Source organism: Athene noctua, chromosome 4, assembly GCF_965140245.1.
Source record: "Athene noctua chromosome 4, bAthNoc1.hap1.1, whole genome shotgun sequence".
NCBI classification, from domain to species: domain Eukaryota; kingdom Metazoa; phylum Chordata; class Aves; order Strigiformes; family Strigidae; genus Athene; species Athene noctua.
The window spans coordinates 71,953,410-71,979,585 of record NC_134040.1 but is presented as its reverse complement, the minus strand read 5'-3'; the positions used below and the strand labels follow the sequence as shown (position 1 = coordinate 71,979,585).

The following is a 26,176-nucleotide window of genomic DNA, read 5'->3' as shown; positions in this document are numbered from 1 at the left end:
GCCTATCAGTAACTTCAAAGTCATTACTGACCTTTCTTATGATTAGAAAATCAGAATGCTGCTGTAAATTTCAGTCTGCAGAAATATTCAGTCTATGGAAATATTCAAATTTATTTCACTGATAACAGTGTTGTGTCCTCTGAATTTTAATGCCATTCAGGCTCTGGAAACAGGATCTCTTAACAGTAATATAATTTTATTAATCAGGCTGTGTTTGGGTTGACAAACCTGTTTATCATTTGTCCGTAAGCATTCTGTGCTCTATATGGAGCCATTCATTTTTTCAGCTAAATCAGGTTGCATGAGGAAAGCGGTTGTTTCAATAGGCCACTCTGACAGGGAGTGAACAAGAACAAATAAAGCCTCTGTAGTTCTCTCCCAGTTTTGCAGAACCCCTCTCCTCACACCCAGACTGCAGTAGGTCTGCAGGAGCCCACAGCCCTACCTCCTCCTGGTTTGTGCCTCTCTCTGCTCCCAGACCTTTAGTTCCCACTGCTGCTCATTTCGGATGGAGCTCCTCAGGCAGCTGAAAGCAATCCCAGTATGTATTTTCTTTTTCTACTACAACATTTTATTAGGAATAAAAAGCTTACTTTTATTCTTCCGGCCTGAATCCCATGGCCCATACACCTACTATGGAACCCAGATCATGCAAAGCTCAAGTCCTAATTTTTAGTGTCAAATCAAAAGCAATTCAGCTCTTTCGTATCCTTTAAAGTTCTGTTTTTTCCTGGCTTTTTACTCCCCATGCAGCTCAGCTCTTGGCATAAATGAAAAACAGTGTTTAAGACTTTCCACTTTAAAGAGTATAGAATTGGCAGACTGGCATCTAGATAAAGTTACAGAGCTCAAGGACACTTTGAAGTTGGAAGAGGTGAATGAACACCCAGTAGAAGGTGATAATAGATTATGAGGCAGAAAATGTCAGAATAATCATATTAGGATCCTCCTATGGCTTGCTTGACCTTTTTTTTTTTTTAAAAAAAAAAGCTTCAGCTTCCCTTGCACTTGTTTTCTTCCTCTTACTCAGAAATTAAAAACATGATTTTAAAGCCAAGAATGCAGTTGGAAACTACTTAGACTGTTAATATTTTATGTCTTGTTAGTGGAAAAAATGCCACAAAAAAAGACTGCTTTTTCAAATTACAATATACAGACTTCAAGATATTTATAATTAACTCTTATAGAACTCTTTAAAAGTAGAGAACAGAATAAAATAAGTGTTGTGTATCAGGCAGGGATAGTCAGAAAATAGCTGTTCTTTTCTGAAGTACTTTTTTCTCTGACAGAGTAACTCACAATAGGAAAACAAACATATATCTCCAGGAAATGTTGTCTATGGGATACTGAGCTGAAGCATATTGATTCACGGGCTATTTTTGACATAAGCATGTTGTTTCTTCCTTTTTGGCAAAAATGAACTAACAACAGTCTTCACTTCTGGTGAGGCTGTTGTGAACTGAATGCTGAGATTCTTTGCTTCCCTGCTAGCCCCACAGCCAGGCTTAAAAATGTCTACAGAAACAAAGAGTTGCATTCATCAGCTACCCCAGAATCAGACGACTTCACCCCACATTCTTTAGCAGGCCTGAAGTTTTCTTCTGCAAGCCTAGAGGCAACTGACCTGCAAAGTCTGGTCTTGACAGCCTGGAGGGTCTTTCACGTCCAAGCTCAGTCAAGGTTCCCACTGTTCTAGAAAACGTTGATCTGGCGAGTTCTGTTCCTACATGAGAAAATATTCTCCTAAGGGACAATCCAGAATATGACTGAAATTTGACTACTGCATTAAGGGTTTTTTTAAACTGAAATTATCCTACTGGGGGAATAAAAAAATATTCAGTGAAAAGATCACTTTACTACCAGAAAACTGTTCCAAAGATGTGATTTTCACTTTTTTCTGTAAGTGAGGAATATTATAAAAGCTTGCTCTCACTTCCTAGAATAAACTCAATGAACACCATCTAATGGCTGTGATCAATATATGCATGAAAATACCATGGAAAGAGAAAAAAAAAGTCTATATTTTGCCATGGTCTGTTGTGAAATAAGTAGCCCTTTTTTCCTAAACAAATGCAAACTGTTTGCCCACTGTTATTGTTTCATGAAAAATTCTGTGATCCTTACAAAAGTGCCAAGTAACTCCAGGAGGAGCTTGCCTGAAGTTCCTGTGGAAGGCACCTGCAACAGAAAGGGGTCAGGGCACATAGGTGTCATGTCCAGTGTCTAGTCAACAGCACCACCTCCAGCACCATTGGGCCCAAATTCCCTGGCCATACTTTGCTGCATCTTCCAAGCGTGCCCTGAGGCATCACAGGAGAAGGTAACATGGAATGCCAAGGGAACTAGTCCTTGGGATTACTTTGCCACAGGCTGAAGTCTACACCTCAGTCCTGCTGACTCCCCACCAGTTTCCCCAGCCAGCTAACACAAAGTGCATGTTCTAACATGTAGGGCATGGCTTCGTAGGCTTCAGGAAAGCATTATTACTCAGGTGTCCACTTTAACATAAACATAATTTCTGCCAGCAAGGAGACTGGCTAGAACAGATAAATCCTATTTAAGATCCCTAGTAAGGAACCATGATTTGAGAAGGTGTAACTGGAGGTAATCTTTTCTTATTCCACACAAGTAAAAGTATGGAATAAGGTAAGAGAAAAAAAGTAAAAGCTAACTCACCTCTTGGCTGGCAGGCCAAACTGCAGTAGATCAGTTCCCTGACTTTGGAGCACTAAGATGCTGGCCTGACATTTCTAATAAGTAACAACTACAGAATATCCAGATCTGCCCAAGAACCCACCAGGATGACACCCACCAGTAACTAAGATCCTGTGCCCTTTTTCAGGACAGGAAGCACAGATCTTCATTATTGCCGGTCCTCTATGTGGTACCTACCTGCCTACATACAACCTGTAGTGTGCCTGATCTAACAGAGAAGAAGAAAAAATGCCACTGAATTGTTATTTTTACAATAGGACCTGGCAAGTTTGTTTCCACTTAAAATCAGTAATAAAACCTATAACTTAAAATACTACCCTGGGATTCATGCAAAAGAAAATAGAAATAAGAGGCACTATAACAGTATTTTACTAGCCCATTAATATCCACTTTTAGTTTTCCTTTGTAATTCTACCCTGTACTTTCTTTCTCTTTCTTTTCAGTCTTCCTTTTGCAATGTTACAGTTTTACAGTGAAAATACTTTTTTAGCAATAACATCCAAATTATTTTTTATTTTGTGTATTTATCATTAGCAGAGTATCTTTATTACTAACAATTATTTATTGGCCTGACTGGATTAATCTCCAATTAGTTTTTTTTCTCTTAAATAATTCTTAAATATTGAGAAAATATCATTCATCTATTCTTATTAAAGACAATATTCTCAGGTATTTCTTTTCTGTTAAAAAATCTGGGATGACAAGTGAAAATTTACAAATATTAAAATACTCAGAAATAATAGGACTTACATATGGCACTGCCTGAAGTGTTTGTCTTTATTGTGCTTTAGACTGTGGATATAATTTTTAATAAAAAAAGAGAATAACCTTCTAGAGAACAGACTTCACTGTAGTGGATCAAACATAGACTTGTATGATTAAAAATCTAAGAAATGATGTTGTTCCAGTAAGATTCACTTGATATTTTTCCTGTATCCTCACTAGTAGGCTGTTTCAAGAAAAGCATGTAGTTTGCCTGTGGTGGAAAGAAAGAGAAAAGCAAATGGGCAAATCAGGAAAAGAAAGATGCCCTTTTTAATTCCCTGGTTAGAAAGCAGCCTATTTGGTTTCGTAAGCAGGTCAGGAAAAAGTCTGTTGTATAACTCAGGTAGCCAGTGATACCCAGCAGTGACTCCACAGGTGGCTTTTGCTTTATCAGAAACTGAAAAAAGATGTGTCAGCACATAACCTGTGGCAGGCATAGTCACACAGGGTTAGATGCAAGCAAGTCATGTAAGTGAATTGTACTTTGCAAAATATGCATGACAAATATGTCTACTTAAAACTGAGGATTTACTACTGGGTTTCTTTTCTTTGAAAGAACCAGTGAACAAAGTGAACATTGTTTCAATTACTTTTATCAGCATAGAAGAAATGAAGTAACAAAATGTGAGAAGATTTTCATGTGGAAGTGCATGGGGTTTTTAACCATATTAAGTGTTTCTCTTTCCCCTTAGATACATTTCCTGTTGTTTTAGCAAATACATAAAGGTAAATGTTTTTGTTCACCACCTCTCTTTAGTTGCTTATGGGAGACATTAGAATTAAGAGGAATTTTTAGATAGTTTTGCAGAAAGCAAGCAAGTGGCTTTATATTTTATCAAGATGTTCTCCCAGCTACAAAAGACAATACAGAGAAAGAATAAAAAGTACCTAGTGGGCAAGTAAAATAAGACCAATTTTGTTAGCTAGCAACTTAGTGAATATTGGGATGACTGAGACTGAAAGGCAAGGAGAAAAGATGGCATAGTAAAGAGAATTTAAAGGGAAGGAATGACAAGATCAGAGGAAGGAACATTAAATTCTTCTGACAACCTCAAAGCGAGCAGAGTTTAGGGGAGGAGATGTATGCACAAGTTTTCATTTTACTGCACTGTATTAATTTGCACAGTCCTTTTCAGTTATGCCCTACTTATTTCTATCTGTAAATAGATACCAACCCAGAGATCCCAATTACTGTGGGAATTGCAGAGATTCTAGTTACTAAGGAAACTTGTTAAAATTACTTGTCTGTGATGCTGACACTTTAGTCCAAAGCAGAGTGGAAGCCTGATGTTGAAAATAGTGCAGATCACAGTGTTTGCAGGATTCAGACCATTTAAAATGCACATCTAATATCATGTTTATATTGAACATCAATTCACTTTATTATATTGGAGAAATAAAAGTATATGAGGTGTGGTGTTCAAGATAGAAAGTCAGTCAACAAAAGAGATGTTAGGTGGGTTTTTTTCTCTCTCTTGAAGGTGGAAGGAGGGGTTGGAAAAGATAGTGATCATGCTTCCCTTTCCCCCTCTGTTTTCCCTAAAATTTGGAGAAAACACATAAAAAGATGTTCATACAGTATCCTGATTTCTATGCAGATTCTTACTTATGGTTTAAACAATAAATGTTAAATGGAGGTTTCCTAGCAAGTACAGGAAGAGATAACGTATTCTACATTATTTAAATGCTGTTGAACAAAGAACGTATGATTTATGCTGAAATAGATAAAATGACACAGGTTCAGATTCCCTCATGTAACTCTTCATGTCTGCACAGGAACTCTTTCTTCCCTATCAGATGCCTCAGATAGATCTGTGCTGCTGTCCAGTTGTCTGGCAGAAATAGCCCAGGGGACAGAACTGAGGGTAGAGATCTGTAACTCACCATTTTCAAATGGCTGTAGATTTGTCTCTAAGAGCAGTAATGGAACAGCGCGGCTTGCTGATTGGCAGAGCAGATAAATAAAAAATAATAATAAGGAGAGAAAACCAGAAATGAGTCATATATTTCTTCCTAAAATGAGCTATGTATACATTATATATACATATATATAGGTGTGCATACATATATGAATATATTAAATATATACAGTTGGCTGGGCAATTGCTTAGAATACGATGCAATGAATGGTAGGATTTTAGGGGAGAATTCCACTGTCAAATTCATGAAGGAAATTTGGATTACAGAGATACATGTAGTAGAATAAGTTGCATTACTCTTACGTTTTTTAAACCGTGTACAAGAAAAATACCTGAGCATTTAGTATTAAAGGAGCTTGTGCAGTGAGTAGAACAAGAAAATGAGCTTAGTTCTTATGATTTTGTTTACCTACAGATGGTGGCTAATTTAATTCATGTGTCAGTGGTGCTTCAAACCGAGTTTGGCACTGGGTAAACATGTGACTCAGCCTGATAGTTACAGCCTGACTCCTATGGACTAGGAAAGCATGGTCATCCTGGCTTGAGGAGATACAGAGAGCACTTTCTAATTTTTATCTTTGCTTTGTTGGCAGAAATGTACAAGTTGGCAAGCATTCACACGTAAGTCATACCATCTGATAAACAAAACTACAGAGTAATAGGCCTGAACTGTTGTTGCTCTGAAGTTTTAAATCTTTTTAAATCTGAAGATTTAATAGGGACTTTTACAATTATTTTTGTACCATGAGATGAAAATGACTTCTACCTATTTCAGTAAGAAATGCAAAAGTAATTTTATTTCTGTTCCTGCCTTTCAGTGCTGAATCAATTAGACTGTATAAAATCATAGAATCATTTAGGTTGGAAAAGACCTTTAAGATCATCAAGTCCAACTGTAAACCTAACTCTGCCAAGTCCACCACTAATCCATGACCCTAAGCATCACATCTACACATCTTTTAAATACCTCCAGGGATAGTGACTCCACTTCTTCCCTGGGCAGCCTATTCCAACGTTTTATAACCCTTTCAGTGAAGCAATTTTTCTTAATATCCAGTCTAAACCTGCCCTGGCACAACTTGAGGCCATTTCCTCTTGTGCTGTTGCTTGTTACTTGGGAGAAGAGACCAACATCCACCTCACTATAATCTCCTTTCAGGTAGTTGCAGACAGCAATAAGGTCTCCCCTCAGCCTCCTTTTCTCCAGGCTAAACAACCCCAGTTCCCTCAACTGCTCCTCACAAGACTTGTGCTCTAGACTCTTCACCAGCTTTGTTGCTTTTCTTTGGACGCGCTCTAGCACCAAAATGTCTTTCTTGTAGTGGGGGGCCCAAAACCATACTTCCTATCTGTGCCATTCAAAGGAAGAAATCAAAGAAAAGTGGTAGAGTTACAGCATATCTGTTTTATTTTCTTGTAGAAAATTTCATCGGCATGACTGAGTCCAGACTGAAGAAGAATGGGAACTGGAAAACTCAAGGAGTCCGTTTGTCTTTATCACTGACAATCATAAAGTCTTTATGATTCCATCTGTATGACTGCAATATCTTTGGTTTTTGCCTAACAACAGGATGATCTTACAGTAAAATAAAGACAAGCCTAAAACTTTTTCTTAACACTGTGGGTCAGTTATCATGGACCTCATTAGCAACAAAGTGATCTTCGGTATTATGCTTGGTATCAGAGCTCATCTTTTAGGGAGAGGTCATAGGGTGTTTAACCTTTCAAATGTATATAATGATATATTACCCCTCATAAGTTAAAAATAAATTGGGGGGTATAAAAAGTAATGATGTAAAGTGAAGCTTTATCTGGGAAAAAAGTATTATTTGACAAATTTTATCTAGGATTGTTTAACAATGTGCTTCAGTATAATGTAGAACTAATGGAACATATAACTGATAGTCTTGTGGTCTTAGCGGTGCAAGAACATCAGAGAAAGTACATTGCATCACCCTCTATGACTGTAACTTCCTTTCTTTTTTTCTGTACTTATTTTAAATTGTTTGTACTGAATACCATAGAGAAGAGGAAGAACATTTAAAACATACATAATATAAACTTTCCCAGTGACTCTAATGAGACATATTATGATTCTCTGGGGTCTTCTGATCTCCTTGCAAAGTTCTCATTTCTTATATACTTCACCTGATTAATTCTTTGACGTGATAAGTAAAGTGAGTTAGATCTTAGCTGCATTCATGAGATTTTCATGATTAGAAAACAATTGCTTCCACTACCAACACATACCTTCTTTGGCAGTTTCACTTGAAAATCCAAGTTGAATCAACATTGAAACTGAATTAACCACTGTGACACAGAAAAAAAAAAATTGTATCACCTGTATATTGTCTGCAATATAGAGAGAAAAATAAAGAGAGAAATCGAGTATAAACAGAGAAATTCAGTTTTCAGTGTTAGCTATAATGACATGATCTAATGCCAGAATGCACTTCTGAACTCGAGAAGTGTAACCATACGGAATTGTAGTAACTAAAGTACAAGAGCTAAGCAAATAAGGAATCTGGTGAGAGCAGTGGAAACATCAGGACCTCAAAAGGCAAAGTTTTGTGGGGTTTCTGGATTTTTTTGAAAAGAACAATAATGCACTGATTTTTAAACATATCCTTAATTATTTTCATTATTATTTTATCAATAAACCCTTTATCTGAAATCAGAAGTCTAAAAGGACTTACTGCCTTGAAATACTCTTCTAATTCCACTTACTTGAAAACTTGAAAGGAACTTTTGAAAATATGGCTGTATTGTAATGAAAATGCAGTTTCTCTTAAATGGCCACATCTCTAACTAAATACTGATAATCACACTTTATGTTAGTATGCAATAATAGCCTTGTCTTTCATGGTATAAATGCGACACACAGAGCTATCAACATATCAGACACAGATACACAAATCTTGTACACCATAATTCATTCCCCAACTTCTGCGAAATTCAGGTACATCAATGATTAATAATGTTTTAGAATAATAGCACAGTCAAAATTTTCAATAACAACCTCCATACTATTCAAGGAATTGTTGGACCATCCCTTAATAATTTTAAAGTTTGAATTGTCTCTGTGATGATAGATTTTTGTCTAGAAAAATGTAAACCACAGCCACAAATCTTATCTAGGACTGTACTGTCACTTATCAAAATGAGTGAATTTCTGAAGTGCCAAAACTGAAATACCATTATTTATTCCATAAAAATAAATGTAACAAATATGCATTAAGATATATCATATGAGAACACAACATAAGACCTTTACATCTGTAAATTATTACTAACATAAATCTTTTTTAATGAGAATTATTCAGTTATTTAGCACTAAAATGTTTTAATGACTAGACTCTAGCAAAGTTTGAAGAGAAAGGAAGTAAATGGAAAAATATTTTTGGAAAATAAGAGTTAAAAATCTTGAATTCTTATTTATTACTGAAATAATTTTTAGGCAGCTCTGAGTAGACAAAATATTTGATTTGCTTAATTTGATTTTTTTTAGTCAATATGTCCATAAATATGAATTAAATTTACTTTAATTTTCATGTAACTAACATTTTTAGACTTGTTTTTATGCTGGTGGAAAAAGACTGTGTATTAAGATACACAGCTGCCTCACAGGCTTATTTTATGAGGCTAACATAGCAAACTTTCAGACAAACAATCAGTTAATAAACTCAGAGTTACTGCTTTCTGTCACAGCATACAAGTATAACAAATATTTCTGCCCCTAAAGCTTTGGTTGTTCTGGTGGAGTATAAACTAAATACACCATGAACTTCCAATAATTAGATGCTGCCTATTGGTAGCAGAATATGCAACACTAAGGAAACAAAAATATAATATAAGGGCAATGTATTCTGACTGGTTAAGAGGCTTGAAAAAATATCATTAATAGAGAAATATATCTTTTTATAGAAAATTTGTACTGACTTTACAAACATGATATAATGAGTAAAATGATAGCAGAATGTGATGACAGATGAGTGTGTTAAATATGACAGGGCTACCATATGTCTTTAATTCACTTTGTTAGCAGCTTGTCATGATGTTACTTGGTAAATGGCAATTTTTTTAAAAATGAAAAATATACTCTGTAATTGCCAAAATATTTCTATTACTTTTATTGGGGTTTCCAGTCAGTACTTCAAATTGCAGTCTGAAAATCACTTTATGATGAAACATTAAATTTGAACAGAAGAGTGTACTGCACAGCTAAATGGGACACTCAAATGAAAACAGAGAAATAAGTTTTGGCAGTAACTGTATAAAGGAAATATGCACATGACATCTTCTTCCTAATTTTTCTTTTAATAGCTCTGGCAGCAGGACTTTTTCAGGTACACTAAGCATATGCATTTATCTCTCCCAGATGCTTAAGAGAACATAAGACCATTTTCTCTTATGTTTAGAATGGAAAACATACTGAAATCAGTTTCAAAATCATGTTTAACTCTGTTCTAATAATTCCATAAGCTCATCGCAGACAGTATAAAATATATGTGATTTGTCAGCCTTCACTGACCTACTGCATGCCGTAGGTCAGTACGAACGAACAGCATGACGATCCATACTCTGATGCTTTGAAATTCCCTTCAGTCTTCAAACTTCATCTGAAAGGTGAGCTGGGCCCTTCTGAAGATCACTAAAGGATGACCTACAAAGAGGTCAGACACTCTATTAAGGATTTCTTACCAGCTCTCACAGCATTGCAGAAACCACATGAAATTATAGTGCAAAAGTAGCAAAAGATATACAAAATATTTCACTGTTATGAGCAAAATTACCAGTAGCTGGGCCAGATAATTAAACTAGTTCTCTCCAAAAACTGTACAGGATAGTTCCTAAGATGTCCTTTCTCTATTCTCTCTGCTGCAAAGTGCCTTTTCACTGCTCATGTCAAGGTAAAGGGCTATTAGTATACTACCACTGAGCAGCACTGCTAGGCAGCTACACAAAGGAGATAGCCAGACTTATGACTTAGTCGTACGAATCTGTAGATTGTTCCAAAGTGATCTTTTATGTGAAATTAGGAATATTGTTAAACCATATAAACACTTCTAAGATGAGCCTTTTCTCTTTACAGCAAAATTTTGTGGTACCTCTCTAAAAGGTAAAAAGAAAGCAGAAGTGGACTGCAGCATCCCCTTTAGGATCAGAGGGAGTTCTGCATGCACCTCCACGCTGAGGGATTGGCAGGCTCCATGACTCCCAACAAACTTTCAATGGCCTTTGTCAAGGTTTGGTCATAAATTTTCCTACCATTTAGAGGATACCTACCAGGAGAACGGACATACAATTTTACCACTGTAAAATGGTACTTCAGAATAAGTGTGATATGATTCTGTTATAATTTTTGCCAACTAGAGGGAGAACTCAGTATATCTGAAGAATTTCTAGAGCATTTTATTTGATGACAATAGCTTTTTTCACAATTTCTTTCTAAGACTATATCTTCAGACAGTCTTAAAAATCTTTGGATAAATTTCCATTTACAGAAAATAAATGTGTACCAAGAAAGAGAGTGAGACTGACGAGCTACAAACCAATAGTAGAGTCTTTGCTGATACAAATTGCAGACACGGGGGGGGGGGGGGGGGGGGGATAACTGAGAAATTGTATTCTACATTATCTACATTACTTCTACAGTTGTTCCTAATCTTCCTAATGTCAACATGTTTATATTAACTCTGTTAATATATAACATAACCTTAAAAAAAAAAAGTTACAAAATTCTTTTTCTCTAGAAAGCTTGAAAAGAGATTTTCAGTTGGTATCTTTATTACATTTTTCTGCATTCTCTTAGCCCAGCAAGTCTGTGATCTCAGGTAAAGCATTGTTTGAAATCTTCTGTTGGCTGTATTAAAAAAAATACTGGAATGACTTTAGAATATATCTTACTTGAAGTTAAGAGGGACACTCATCTTGCATTAAACAATTTATCTGTCCAGAGGTCTGAAATGTGGGCTTGTTCTCTTACTTTCTCAAGTAATACCAAACTTTTTATACATCTGAGGCTGTAACTTAAAAGATATTATAGGACGTTTTTTAGTAAACAGAGAAGTTCCTTCATTTCTTGTAACTGTAAAAGTTTGATACATTCTCTAGTGAAGTTAATTACTCCTGAAGTCAGTATAAATCTGTTCGTAGAGACTAAGCAGTGAGTAGGGTCAGATGCTTCAGATAAGTGTAAATATCTAACCATAGTGGAAATATGCAAGGTGATCTGCTGCCATTTAACTGCAAGTACTTAGAGTTTGATGAAATTCCTCCATTATGAAATGAAGCACTGGAACTCATTTCCCAGAGATGCATGTTGGTTTTTTACAAATTCTTTCTTTTCTACATACCTTGTGACTGTCTTTACTTAATTTTTACCTTCTCTTTAATGAAGAAGGTCTGGTGAATGAAGGTCTGGTGCAGGGTCTGGAGCACATGTCACATGAGGAGTGGCTGAGGGAACTGGGGGTGTTTAGTCTGGAGAAGAGGAGGCTGAGGGGAGACCTCATCGCCCTCTACAGCTCCCTGAAAGGAGGATGCAGAGAGCTGGAGATGAGTCTCTTTAACCAAGTAACAAGTGATAGGACAAGAGGGAATGGCCTCAAGTTGCACCAGGGAAGGTTTAGACTGGATGTTAGGAAGCATTTCTTTACAGAACAGGTTGTTAGGCGTTGGAATGGGCTGCCCAGGGAGGTGGTGGAGTCCCTGTCCCTGGAGGTGTTTAAGAGTTGGGTCGCCATAGTGCTGAGGAATATGGCATAGCTGGGAACTGTCAGTGTTAGGTTAACAGTTGGACTGGATGACCTTTAAGTCCTTTCCAACCTAGTTGATTATGTGAAGGGATACAGTAATAACTACGTTTACTCTTATAAAATTATTTTGTCAGTAGACAAATGTTTGCTAGCTGCAACTGTATCTATTTGTATTAAAATTGACTAAACATTATGGTGAATATATAGGTAATCAAATTATAATGTATCATGTTATACATGCCTGATTAAATATACAGGTGAAAAGAAGGAAACATTTTCCAAGAGGAAAATCATCAGTTTTAACTCACTTGAAAACTTTAAGATCAATTGTCATTTCAAAAATACCACATTAAAATAAACACACTACTTATTCTGTGATTAGTTTATACCCCAAGTTACACACCAGCAGGAAATATGTTAACCTCCTGTTCCAAATTGCTTTGGAGAAGGATTGCTTTCTTTCTCTTCCTCTCTGTCCCTTCTTCACTCTCTCTCCACTTAGGAACCCTAGAAAGGTTTGTGTCTTAATGCAAGGACTTAGTCTGCATGAATATCCCTCCTTTGGTTACCTCCAGGAAAATTTCTCAGCGTGTTCCATGCAGGATACAGAGCACACTGCAGGCTGAGGGCCAACTATAACTGCTTTCCTACCCTTTCACTTCTAAAATTGTTTGCATATGCTTGTCCTATTTCCCCTAAAACTATGCTCCACTCTCTATGTAGACACAAACTTCGTATGAATCTCCTGTAATACACAACAGTGCTCACCTTTTCATATTTCTATCTGATAATTACACCTGATGAAAAGGTGAGAAGTGTTGTACATTGCAAGAAATTTATAGAAATTGCATGACTATTCTAAATAGTCCCCTGCAAGCAAGCACAAGACAACATCCCACTGCCACCCTCTTGACACTGTGAGTGAAAACAGTTTCTCAATGTAGTATCTGCTGCTTTTACTCCATTCTCAGTCCATCTATAATTTATCAGCATGATCCCCTCAAGCCACGTACATTCCTCAAGGAGTCTCCAGTGATAGGGAAATCTGAGATATAGATTTGATTCTGATAAGATGTGTTGCCATGCATTTTTCTTTTATGAATAGTTTGTGAAAACACTGGATTTTATTCCCCCCCCTCCCCCCCCCTTTTTCTTTTCCACTTTTAGCCTTAGTAGAAATAAATGAGCTCTAGGTAACGTCCTCACTGGGTATACTGCATGAAATTCTAAGTATAGATCTGTAAAAAACCTCCTTGTTTTCTAGGACTTCAAAACTGTTTCATATTTAAACAAATCTGGAGAATCTCTTGGGTTTAGGAAGTACAATGTGTAAACAAGTTGAAGAAAGTTATAAATGAAATGTGGACTGAAACAGACTTCAAAATACATACTCCTAAAAAATGCCTGAATTTTCTCATATAGTGTATACACTTCCACTGGGTACAGATTAGCTCTATTTAAGAGAGTCAACAGCAACAATGAGAAGCATAAATACATAAATTACAGAGAGAGAGAGAGAGAACCCCAAAGGTGTCTCCTACAGAAACAACATCACAACTGCCTCACTTATCATGTAAAGACAGAAAACAGAACTCAAAAAATAGAAGTGGTCATGAAACATTTATCTCCGGGATAACTGAAGATATTGTTGATTTTTATAAAATGTGGATGAAATTTTTTGAAGGATTTATGGTAACACTATTCTACAAGAAATCAGAGCTGCCACTCTAGGGGAAAAAAAAAAAAAAGTGGAGGATAGTTGACTTGAGAAAAACAGCCTTCATCAATTTAAAAAACCCAAAAATTATTAAATAAGTGCTCTGTTTCGGGGTGATTTTGGTCTATAACTCTGCATGTCCTGTTGTGGTTGTGAATTATTGCCTCCATCTTATATACTCTACAAGAGTTGCCCCTGTAACAACATATTTGCTTAGTCATTAGTGAGAGCAGACATTATGAATGACAGCTATTTTTCCTATGTGTTTCTGCATTGCTTTTTCCAGTGCTTCCAGAGCCTTGTTTTGTAGCTATCCATGTCCAGACGCAGATGAAATTTAGCATATTTCATTTTTTTTTATGTCACTGTATTTAATCATTGCAACATAACTAATAGATTATCTATTCAAAACTCACAGGGAAAGCTCTCTTCCTTTAAATACTTTTAATTTGTTCTAATGTAATCATATCAAGCCCATTTAGTTGTTTGAATGGGCCTCTGATTAATATGCCACAGCCCATTTAAACAGCTGTGCAGAAAGTCACACTGATCTCCCATGAAATGCATTCATATTCTTGCTGTGCCTGCCAGATTACCTGAGTTATGGAGAACCACTACTTGTTTGGACTCTTTTCCTAGCATCCTCCTCATGTGACACATCAGTTAAGAAAGCAGCTTTTTCCAAGACCAACCCAGCATACTAGTACATTGCATTTGTGCTTTCACACATTCTACAGAACATGGAGGGGGAGGGTGGTTGGTTTCAGAAAAGTATTCCCCTAACGTGACACAACACAAAGCTTTGAGTGTGCCTTGGCCACTAGAGGATGTAAATTGCGGGGCTTATAAGATTCCTTATTATCACAAATATGAAAACTGGATAGATATTCACTAAAGTCAACAGAAATCATAAATTGCTAATATGTGGGAATTACAGACATAGGTATTTTGACGTAGTCAAGTTTTAATCAGTTCTAATAGTGTGCTTGGTTTTGCCTGCTAATGAGTCAAATGATGCCAGCCTCTTCAAAGGATCACTGCTCCTGAGCAACCAATTTAACATGTTCCAAGACTTCATAATAATTTGATTTATGATTTAGCTTAACAGCTAAAACAATTTTTTGTTTATACTGTATACTTAGCTAATATCAAACAGAAAAAAAAAAAACCTTTCGTAATGATAGACTGTATCTTTGCAGTATATAGAGTAAATGACATGTTATTCATGATGGTCAGATAAACTGACCATAATAAAGAACCATCAGAAGTAACTTCATGAAACTTAATCACTGGTTTTGGCCTGAAATACACTAAAACCAGAACCACGCTTGATTAGGAAGATTTCTATATGGACCATAGATGAGGCTGAAGAGAATTGTGCTTGAGTCTGACATAAAATACTTGTCTGATTTTGACAATTCAGTTAATTTGTTTCCCAATGATAAAATGGGGACAACAATACTTGAATATTGCAGAGATTCTCACTGAGCTTGAAGCACTTGAGCATGATGCTGTGTGTGCTATAGGCAAGGCTGGCTGCATCTCAAAGGCTAGTCCCATGTGAGAGACAACATAATTGTTGCCTAATGATCCTGTTCTTAGACAGAATGGAGCAAGCATTTACTCTGAAATAGGTCATGTGGATTCTTGGTTCAGATAGCGTATTTTTATCAGTAGTATATATTTTCCATCTATGAATATCTTGACAGATTGTAAAATTACTTTGAAGCAGCAAGAGGGAGCACAGAGGAAATTTGATTCTTAACTAATTAAGTTTTATAATATCCCCATGAGACATTTCTTATTTATTACTAGGGAATCAGAAGTGTGCTGCTCATCTTAAAGTTAACTGGAGCTGTAGATGTTCTGAACCCTGAAAATAAGATAATTTATTTTGATGCCTGAAGTGACTATAAGGGTTTTATCCTTAGTGTCTGAGTCATATGTTGAGTTACCGAAAGAAATGAACAAAACATCACAACCAACAAATCAACCAAAAAAACCCTGCACACCCCAGGTTCATCATCAGCTCTGTGTTTTAACTTGAAGACTTACCTTTTCTTTATACCTCAGCTTTACATTGCAGGGTTGTTTTAATATATCCACTCAAAAGATATGCTGAACTGTACAAGTGAGTACATCCCTCTTCAAACACTCTGGAAGGTATGTTAGGAACTGAATTATCCTAACACATCTTAATGGCTTTAGAGTGTAGCTCTGTATTTTCCTGTCATTATTGCAAACTGACAAGCTCTGTTGCTGGGAGGAACATGGAAGCCAAGGCAACATCTACCAGCTGGTTCACAAAGATACCACAGTGTCAGCACATTAGGAAGCCAAAGGGACAGATAGAGAGAGACCAGAGCTTTAGAGCAGATTCCCATTCTCATCACTGCAAACACCTACAGCTGTAGCTGGGCCAAGCCAGCTCATTTCTGTCCATCTTTCCAAGTGCAATTGATCAGCCCATTACTACTACTTGGAAGTAAAAATGAATGATGAACTACTAAAATTTATGAAGTGAAATCTCAGTGTTTCTTCTTAGCATTGCTAGATCCAGCAGCCTCATGTATTGATTCCACTCAAACAATATTTCAGCTTGTTGTTTATAACACAATTCTGTTTTCTTTTCTCTATTTCCTTTCCAAAGCAGCTGTATGCAGCACCAGTTCTAATGAGCTTGGTATCCACCTGCTTCTCATTGAAGTTAACAATAAAACTTTGCTCTGGATGAGAGGGTAAGGAAAGATGCAATTACAGTCTCTCCCTATGTGAAATTCAATTTTTTTTTCCCCTCTACACCATAGTCTGCATACTCACCATAACAACAGATATGAATCACATCAGCCAGCTCCACCAAGAATAGAACTCTGAAAAGCACTGGTGATAAGAAAAAATTGAGACATCAGATAGTTTAAATTGCAACCTACATACATGGAAAAGCTTCATCCTTTCCTCAAAATAATGTCTTTCCCCACTGCTGAGAACAATCTACAAGAAACATTTTCACTTTAAAACATCTTACATTTTCTCTCCTGACACTGTTAAGTCCCTGTAACAGTAGTATCTGTTGCATAGGTTTTAACAACGTCCTTCTTTTTGAGGAATACACAGCAGCCTGGAGGATTACACAGAGCTATTGCAACAGGACCACAGACACCTTCTGTCACAGACAACCACATCACATGCTGCTTTTTATAAATTTGTTTAACTCCTCATTAACAACAAATAGCCTTTTTGGCCTTCACTTCTCTTACCAAGAACTAGAACCTCTCTCTCTTAGAGTTAAAAACCTTGTGCAGTTTTCAGCCTATACCCATTCACCCACACGTTATGTTTATTTGCTTTGATGTAGTATTTGTTCCTTACCTTACATAGTTCTAGTCCCTCCATGGTGTATAGCCATTTGCAGTAGTTACAGAAGCAATGATACCTCCCTTAGACTTATACAAACTCAGCTCTCCATTGCTCTGAATTTCACCCTACAATTCAGACTGAATTTTTATGTTTTCATTCTTCTTAAGAAATGCACAGTGACAGGAAATTATTAATTCTATATTTAATAGGGGTATTAGTCCCAATCTTCAATGGAGATACTTCATATCTGATACATCTTAGGGTCATATTTGATTTTTCTCAGGCCAGATCAAATTGCTGACTCACATTTACCTTAGGAAAGTAAGGTTTCTTTCCTTGTTAATGAGGTGTCCCCTCTTAAATATATTCTTACACATTATTGTATATTTAAGATGTGAAATTTAATTCCATCAACATTCTTTTTCATATAATTCTCCTACTGTATATTCTGGTACCCTCATAAAGATAATATAAGAAAATAATTGCACACAGTATACAACATTCAAAAAAAAAAAAAAAGAAAAGAAAAAAAGAAAAATAAAAGAGGCTTAAAAAACCCACAAAGTTAAAACTGAGTCCTTTCTTCAAACTGAAACCTTTCTTCTTTCTTGTGGGGGAAGGGAAACCTCAATCCATCCCACTCCTACCAGTTTGATACCAGTGCCAGCAGTAGATGCCCAGAGCCTGGAGAGGGATCACAGGTCAGCAGGAGAGCACCTGAGGAGCAGCACAAAGGAATTCCAGCCAGTAAGTCAGCTTCATCAGGACCCAACTTAAATGTCTCTGTGCAAATGCACATAGCATGTGGAATAAATAAGAGGAGCTAGAGACGTGTGCACACCTGCAGGGCTATGAACTTTTTGGCATCTCGGAGATGGGGCGGTATGGGATGGCTCCTATGACCGGAGCACTGGAATGGAAGGATACAGGCTCTTTATGAAGGAGAGGAACAGGAGATGGGGAGGGGGTGTCACTCTCCACGTCAAGATCAGCTGAAGGGCATGGAGCTCTGCCTGGGGATGGATGAGGAGCTGACCAAGAGTTTATGTGTCAGGATTAAAGGGAGGGCAGGGACAGGTGACTTTATAGTGGGAGTCTGCTACACGTCACCTGACCAGGAAGATCAAGTAGATGAGACCCTCTATAGATAGATAGGAGCAGCCTCACATTCACAAGCCCTGGTCCTCATGGCATACTTCAACCACCCCAATTATCTGTTGAAGGGACAATTGCATAAGCAATCCAGGCGGTTTCTGGAGTGTGTTGACAATAACTTCCTTCTCGAAGTGATAGACTCGTCAATGAGGAGAGGTGCTATGCTGGACCTTGTTCTCACCAACAAGGAGGGGCTGGTGGGGAGTGTGAAGCTCAAGGGCAGCCTTGGCTGCAGTGACCATGAAATCACGGAGCTCAAGATCCTTAGGGCAGAGAAGAGGGTGCACAGCAAGCTCACTACCCGTTAGGAGATAATGGACATGTGAGCAATCCTGCACATGTGCATGCCTCGGCAAGGACATGACAAGGACATAGAACAAAGAACTCGGCAAACAAACAACTCCAGGAGATGGGTTGGGCAGAGAAAGACATTGGGTGTGGCACTTATCATCCAATCGCAAGAAGGCTTGAAGCACGTGGACAAAGCTAACTATCCAATCATAAGGATTGTACCACGTACCATTCGCATGCACAGGAGAAAGCTATAAAAGGGCTTGCTTACCTTCAATAAATTGGCATTGCTTGATCATACTGGACGTGTGCATGTCCATATCTCCCGCAACTACCCCGGACTTCAGGAAAGCAGACTTTGTCCTCTTCGAGGATCTGCTTGGTAGATAAAGCCCTGGGATAAAGTCCTGGAGGGAAGAGGGGCCTAAGAAAGATGGCTAATATTCAAGGATCACCTCCTCCAAACTCAGGAGCAATGCATCCCAACAAAGAGGAAGTCAGGAACAAACACCAGGAAGCCTGTAGAGATGAACAAGGAGCTCCTGGACAAGCTCAAACATAAAAGGAGGTCTACAGAGGATGGAAGCAAGGACAGGCGGTCTGGAAGGAATACAGAGAAATTGTGTGAGCAGCCAGGGATCAGGTAGGAAAGCCAAAGCCCTGATCAAGTTAAATGTGGCCAGGAATGTTGAGGGCAACAAGAAAAGCTTCTATAGGCATGTTGGTGATAAAAGGAAGACTAGGGGAAATGTAGGCCCTCTCCTGAACAGAATGGGAGGCCTGGTTACCTGGGATATGGGGAAGGCTGAGGTACTCGATGACTTTTTTCCTCAGTCTTCATGGCCCAGTAATGATCCAGTAACGTGTGTTTACTGTATCTTGGGTTGCATCAAAAGAAACGTGACCATCAGGTCGAGGGAGGTGATTCTCCCCCTCTACTCTGCTCTCAAGAGACATCACCTGAAGTACTGTGTCCAGCTCTGGGGCCCCCAACATATGAAACATATGGACCTGTGGGAGAAAGTCCAGAGGGCCACAAAGATGATCAGGGGGCTGGAGCACCTCCCCTATGAGGACAGGCTGAGGGAGTTGGAGTTGTTCAGCCTGGAGAAGAGAAGGCTCCCGGAAGACCTTCGAGAAGCCTTCCAGTACTTAAAGGGGGCTACAAGAAAGCTGGAGAGGGACTTTTTACAAGGGCATGTGGTGAGAGGACAAGGGGTAATGGCTTTAAACTGAAAGAGGGTAAACTTGGATTAGATGCAAGGAAAAAGTTCTTTACAGTGAGGGTGGTGAGATGATGGAACAGGTTGCCCAGAGAAGCTGTGGCTGCCCCCTCCCTGGCAGTGTTCAAGGCCAGGTTGGACGGGGCTTTGAGCAACCTGGGCTAGTGGAAAGTGTCCCTGCCCATGGCAGGGGATTGGAACTAGATGATCTTTATGTCCCTTTCAACCCAAACCATTCTATGATTCTATGAAACAACTGCACTATTTGTGCAACCTTTAGCTGATTCCTTAACTGTATATCTACAGTACAACAGGGCATAAGCAGAGGTAGAACCCATCCCTTTCTCTTCCGACTAAATTAAGAATTTTCCAAATGGAATTATATCAAGTATTGTACTCTTAAAAAGACCTTATATCATTTTCTTGGTTGAAAAATCAAAAACTGTCAGATGGTTCGGGTATAATCTTTTTTTGGTAAATGAGCAGTGCAACAGTTCACAACATTTCCATTAACTGCTACTCAGATTGACAAAGTAAGCAGAAATCAATTACTTTAATTCTTAATCTTTCAGTCTAGTTCATTAAGTCTCATCGCATGGATTGAACTGCAGTACACATGAGAAACGGCTTAAAAATTTATCTTGTGCTTTGGCAAAACAACACAGAAAAAATCTTTCTTTATACTTTTTTTTTTTTTTTTTTTTTTAAACCTGGCCATTCATTGCCTGCTAAAGCTGTCAGACAGTTTTTTGTTTTCAGAGATTTCTTAATTCCAGATGACATCAAAAAGGTTAAAAGACACTCCAGAGCTTTGCTGCTTGTTTTCCATACTTAGGATATGACATTTCTCTAATATTATATACTCTAGTTTTTATCCAGCACACACAGGTGTTCCATTATGTTTAGCATAAATTAAATCAGGTTTACTCAGGAGAAATGCAAAAGAGCTAACATTAAAGGGCTGATTTATACTCAGAGAAGAATGAAGTCATTTAAAAAAAAAAAACCAAAACAATTTCTGTTCCTAGAACTGTATTCAAAACATTTACATTCACCTGTTTCCAGAGGAGGAAGTCCAGTGAAATATAGTTTCCAATGCCTCTTAAACACAAAAATCAATTTCAAAACACTGCAGATGGAAATAATGAACACTCCCGAGTTACAGAGAGTCAAAGATCTTAAAACAAAAGTATTTTGTTATGCTAATGCAAGAGATCTGGGAAGAGCACCTGGACAAAACAAAGACTAGGAAGGTGTTATTGGAAAAAAGAAGCTGGGAACACTTTGTAGATCTTGTGGCACACCAAGCCTGTCCCAGAGTCATTTGCTTACACACTGCCAAGGTAACAGAAATGCAATTTTGAAATTTAATGTTTCTATCTAAATATTAATGACAAAAAGAGAAAGTACAATTCTTTTCTGGCTTTTCAGAGTTAAGGGCATCGCTTTAGTTCACAAATCCAATGATCTAACGCATATCAATTCTGCACGAAAATGAGTGTGATCATTGTTAATCTGATTGTTTGAAATACAGGATTCCAAAGAATTCCAATACATCACATGAAAGAAAACTTATAACAGTATAAAAACCTGGACTACTTATGTGCTTATACACTCCTGTCAGCTCACAGTGGTACACAAAAATAAAGAAACAAATGGAATCCAACCTGCAAATCAATATTGTTAAAAATAGAGGCCTGGTTTTTCATATCTATGTTGTTTTCAAAGAAAACAGGCCTTCCTACTTGTAGCATCTAGGAATTTCTATCTCTTAGATTTAATGAGCAATTAAGTAAAGCCATGAGTGATTATTGAAATGATGAACATTCAGGAAAGGATTTCTCCTTTCTTAAATCAAGGTATGTGAAAATAGTCCCACTATTAAAAACAACACAAAAACCCAAACAAAACCCCAAAACAAACAAAACCAAACCAAAACAAACTGAAAACCCATTCTTTTCCACAAAAATGGAATAAATTTTATTTTGAAACACATGTTTCTTTAAATATAGTCTTTCTGAAGACAATCTGAAAAACAACGAAAATTAAGTACTTGATCATATATTAGAGAAGGAATTTATTGTTAAGCTATTTTGCCCAACATTCATTAGAAATCCAGGCATAGCATCCATGGCAGTACAGATCTATTTTCTTCCAAGAAAATTTCTGTGAACAAATCTCAAAGAAGGCTATCAAATCTAAAACCTGCTAGGTGACTGGTTTGGGTTTAGATGTTAGCTACAGAGAAGTTTGCAATGTTAAATAACAGTTCAAAACTAGATTTTTTAAATTTTCACAATGCATGTGGACATGAGGATCTTCTGCCATGAGAATAGTTTCTTACTAATGCTCAAATACAAATTTACACTCAATCTACCCAGCTCACTTGCACTAGGTAAAACCTCAAGTACTACAGCACTGGAGTCTGATGTAATGGAAAAAATTATGCTGTCAGAAAGTCAAGTATACTGGAGATTTCCTTCCAAACTTAAATAGCTATTAAGAGTTTAAATAATTCTATTACTTTAAAAGTTGCCAAGGATCAAAGAAATGAATTGAAAAATTTAATCTTAGATGAGTGAATCAAAAAGACTTATTTTAGTGTTTAAGAAGGTGTGCTTTAACTGAAAAGTTAAGGCAAAAATCAAGAAGCTGAATATTTCTCAGTCAGCAAGAGTTTAGTAATAAGTTTTACTAAGTTCTAAAAAATTAACTTTCATAGCAAAAATGCAACAGAGCTTGCAGTAAGCCAGTTGGATGGGTAGTAGGGCAGGTCCTTTAATATGCAAAAAATTCCATGCCTGAAAAGTCTAATTTTGTAAAAGAAAACAGGCCTGAACATGAAAGGCTTAGGTACTAAACAAAACTAGCAATGATCTTCCAGATGGCATGAGCCTGTAAGCATGAACTGAAATTACTCCAGCAGAAACTGTGAACTACCTGTCTCAGCAAAGCAACATGGGAGAGTCCCAGAGGCACCAAAGTCCAGAGATGTGCACTTCTCAAGAATTCACAATGTCTTTCTTCCACAGCCAGATCTACCCTACACAAAATTTTGAATAACCCCTAATAACTCTTCAGCACTGCTATCAAGTGCGTGCCTTGGTGGCACTCATTTGTTATTTTGACAGGTTAGCTCTGGGTACGTGATGGCAGGACCTTTCTGGCTTCTTTCCCCCTCAAGGTCAGCAACATCATTTCCCTCCAAAATTCAAAGTCTCTAAGAGGTAGAAAGTGAAATGTACTATACATTTTTCTTTTTTCCCTGTAATTTCTTTACTCCTACGTTCTCAGATGTTTGGAACTGCTGATGTATTAAAAATCAAAAAATTAAAAAATACGTATCTCAGGAAGTTTATTGATACAAGTTTTAGACAGAGAAAAATATAGTAATCTATCATTTCAATCCTCTTAAATAAATTATTTTTCTCAGTGGGGAATAGGAGAGAACTGGCACTGAATCCCCATTAAAATGCCATTATCCCCATAAAATTTTCCTTTTCTTCTACTCCATGGTAGAACAAAACTTTCCTGGTGAAAGTGACTTTTTTTCTCTCAAGCATCACTAGTAAGAATACCTGGGAGAGGGAAACCATGCTATCTGTAACTTCATATTTAAACTACCTGAATTAAAAATTTTATTTGAACAGTAATGTTACTAGTTAAGTGTAAGTAGGCTAGACAGAGAGTTAATGTAATGTATTGTAAGTTAATGAAAGAGAAGGGGAAAAAGGCAATAAAAGAAGGGAAATAAAATTTCTCCATATTTACCAGATGGTCAAATAATTAATCTATCATCAATTTAGTTAATTACCTAGGTATAAACTTACAGTGTGCTAGAAATTAAAACCATATATCCAAAAATATAATCTGATTCAGATCCATACACATTAAACCATACTTCTACAGAACTATGCAAAATCTAAATCGTTATTCCTGTGTCTGTGTGCTTTTGCTATTGTGCATTTTCACCTATTACTGATTTAACGTTATTCTCCTATGGGTCCTGATCCCAAACTCTTTGAAATCAAAAATTCTTGAGAGATTTAGAGTTGCCATTTTTTTCCCCCTCAACATCTCCAACAGAACTCTTTTCATTTACCAAGCAACAACAGAACCTATGTTTTGCACAGGAATATAAACATGTTTTTAATAAGTTGAGATGTACCTAGGGAGACAAAAAACCCACAAATAACGGTGCAATATTTTAAAGGTAGAAGGACCAGCTAAAGCTCACAACAGGCAAAACCAAAAGCAAAACCAAACCCCAAAAAAGCAAACAAATGTAACGGACCCAACCACATTGTCCCTCCTGAAGGGAAGAAGGGAAAAAGCACATATCAAAGCATAAGGCCTAAATGACCTGCTGCAGAACTTAAACAAAAGTAACAGTTCTTGGAATGAGAAAAGAACTTTAAAGTACATATCTCACACTGGTTTTGGTTTTTTCCACATCTCAATGTTTCTTCAAAATGAAACTGGTTTGTAGGTATTTAGCAGTTTTTACAAGGCTTACTGATTTTTTAGAAACTCTGCTACTGACTTATATGCATAGGGAATGAAGGGGAGTGGGAAGGAGAGGCAAGGAAATCAGCTGAACCTTTCCAGGCAATTAGTTGTGCATCAGATAAGTTGTTTTCTACAGCTGCACAACTGAACTTCTTTTTTGATTTGGGATTCAAATTGATTCATAAATATTGAAATTATAAGCTTAAGAAATGGTACTATTTGATGCGTGGCCTATTTCTAAAAATTAGTCTAATGGAGAAATCATGGCTACAGTGTTACCATTTTAGTATGACAGTACTGCTAGTCTGCTAACACTTCACTGACCCTTTTAATAAAAGGCCTGTGTAGTGATTATGGTGCTACTGTGCACTATTGCCTTCATCTTACTACTATACTGTTCTCAGTAGTTCATTAGGTTGGAAATTCATTCAGAAGTGCTTTCCTCACTGTTAACTATTGCAGTGCTAAAGCACCTAACACCAGTCTGTTTCACAGACCACTTCTACAGAATCTATAGCACTTGCTTCTATAACAGTTTCTAGTAATTTAGGTTTTTTGCATCCTGGATATGAAACGAGCTCTGTAATTCAGTCTTCCTCCTTCAGCACACTTTTTACCTCTGCAGCTGCTAGACATCCCTTTTCTGTACATCATAATTAATAATCCTCCTTCTGAGAGCAGGCTATCCCCAGGGTACAGTGATTATAGCTTCAGAAGGAAAACAAACTGTTTCAACAGCCGCAGTTCACGTTCAAGGTGCTGCAGAAACATGTGAGTTATACAAAGGCAGGCCACAACAGATTCCTTCCAATCCCAGACTGCAAGTTCTAGTGCTTTGGATTCTCATGTATATGACTACAGTAATAAAAATATTCAGAATGATTATTCTATTTCCTGACAACTTTTAAAAATCGGAAATTTTGTTTCATTTTCTTTTGGAACAAATCTCATTCACTAATTTTAATAAAATCAAAACAAAAATTCATTTTTTCCATTAAAGCGAGCTGAAACGCAGTGTTGAGTAGCCATCTTTAGGACATTGCAATCTAAAGATCAAGCCTCTTCTCCATCTCATTCCCAGGATTGTTTTTTGTGATACATAAAAAAGAGCAAGGACTTAAATTTCCATCTGTCATTCAAATCCCAACACAGTTGTCATGCTGTCAAATCTCTGCATACTCTTACTACTTCCTACCAAAAACTCCATTAACCAGCAATATCACTGTGAAAATTCACAGAGAAACATTCTAACCTATTTGGGTTTTGGTCTGGGTTTTATTGGTTTTGTTTTGTTTTTTTCTAACGAGAAAGCATTCCTCCTACTTCTGCTGGGCCCCTTTGCCAACCAGATTTGCAGTTTTACAGCATTCATATGTAATTCCTTATCTTCTGTGCAGAGTCTTATTCAATGTGAATTATTTACATGCTTTTAAACTACCAAGCTATCTCGTAGCTGATGTTTATATCATCATTACCTTTAGTAAAGCCCTTCACCAACATTTTGCTGAGCCTCTAGCATTCTAGAGCTGTGATCAAGTCCACAGTGCTAAACTGAAATGTGGGTCAAACTACAATACAGGGGTAACTCTGCTTTTCAATGACCTTCTTTTAACAACCCTCGATTTCTTGCTTCTCCCATTTCAGATCACTTCTGTCTCTTGACCCTGAGAATGCAGGACTCTGGTAAGGTTTTTCTGAAGACCTTTCTAGCACTGCTTCTATTAGCTGTTTTAATATCTGGTTGGGTCATTTGAGCATACTAAATTT

At 37.2% G+C, this 26,176-nt stretch overlaps 1 long non-coding RNA gene across 3 annotated transcripts in view; it reads right to left on the bottom strand.

Annotated features, from left to right (window-relative positions):
• LOC141959786 (uncharacterized) overlaps positions 1–26,176 on the bottom strand; it is a 175,112-nt gene that overhangs the window by 122,589 nt on the left and 26,347 nt on the right. For all 3 annotated transcript variants that reach the window (XR_012633492.1, XR_012633495.1, XR_012633493.1), the window contains one exon: positions 16,695–16,754. This is a non-coding gene — a long non-coding RNA (uncharacterized LOC141959786). The remainder of the gene's footprint in view (positions 1–16,694; positions 16,755–26,176) is intronic.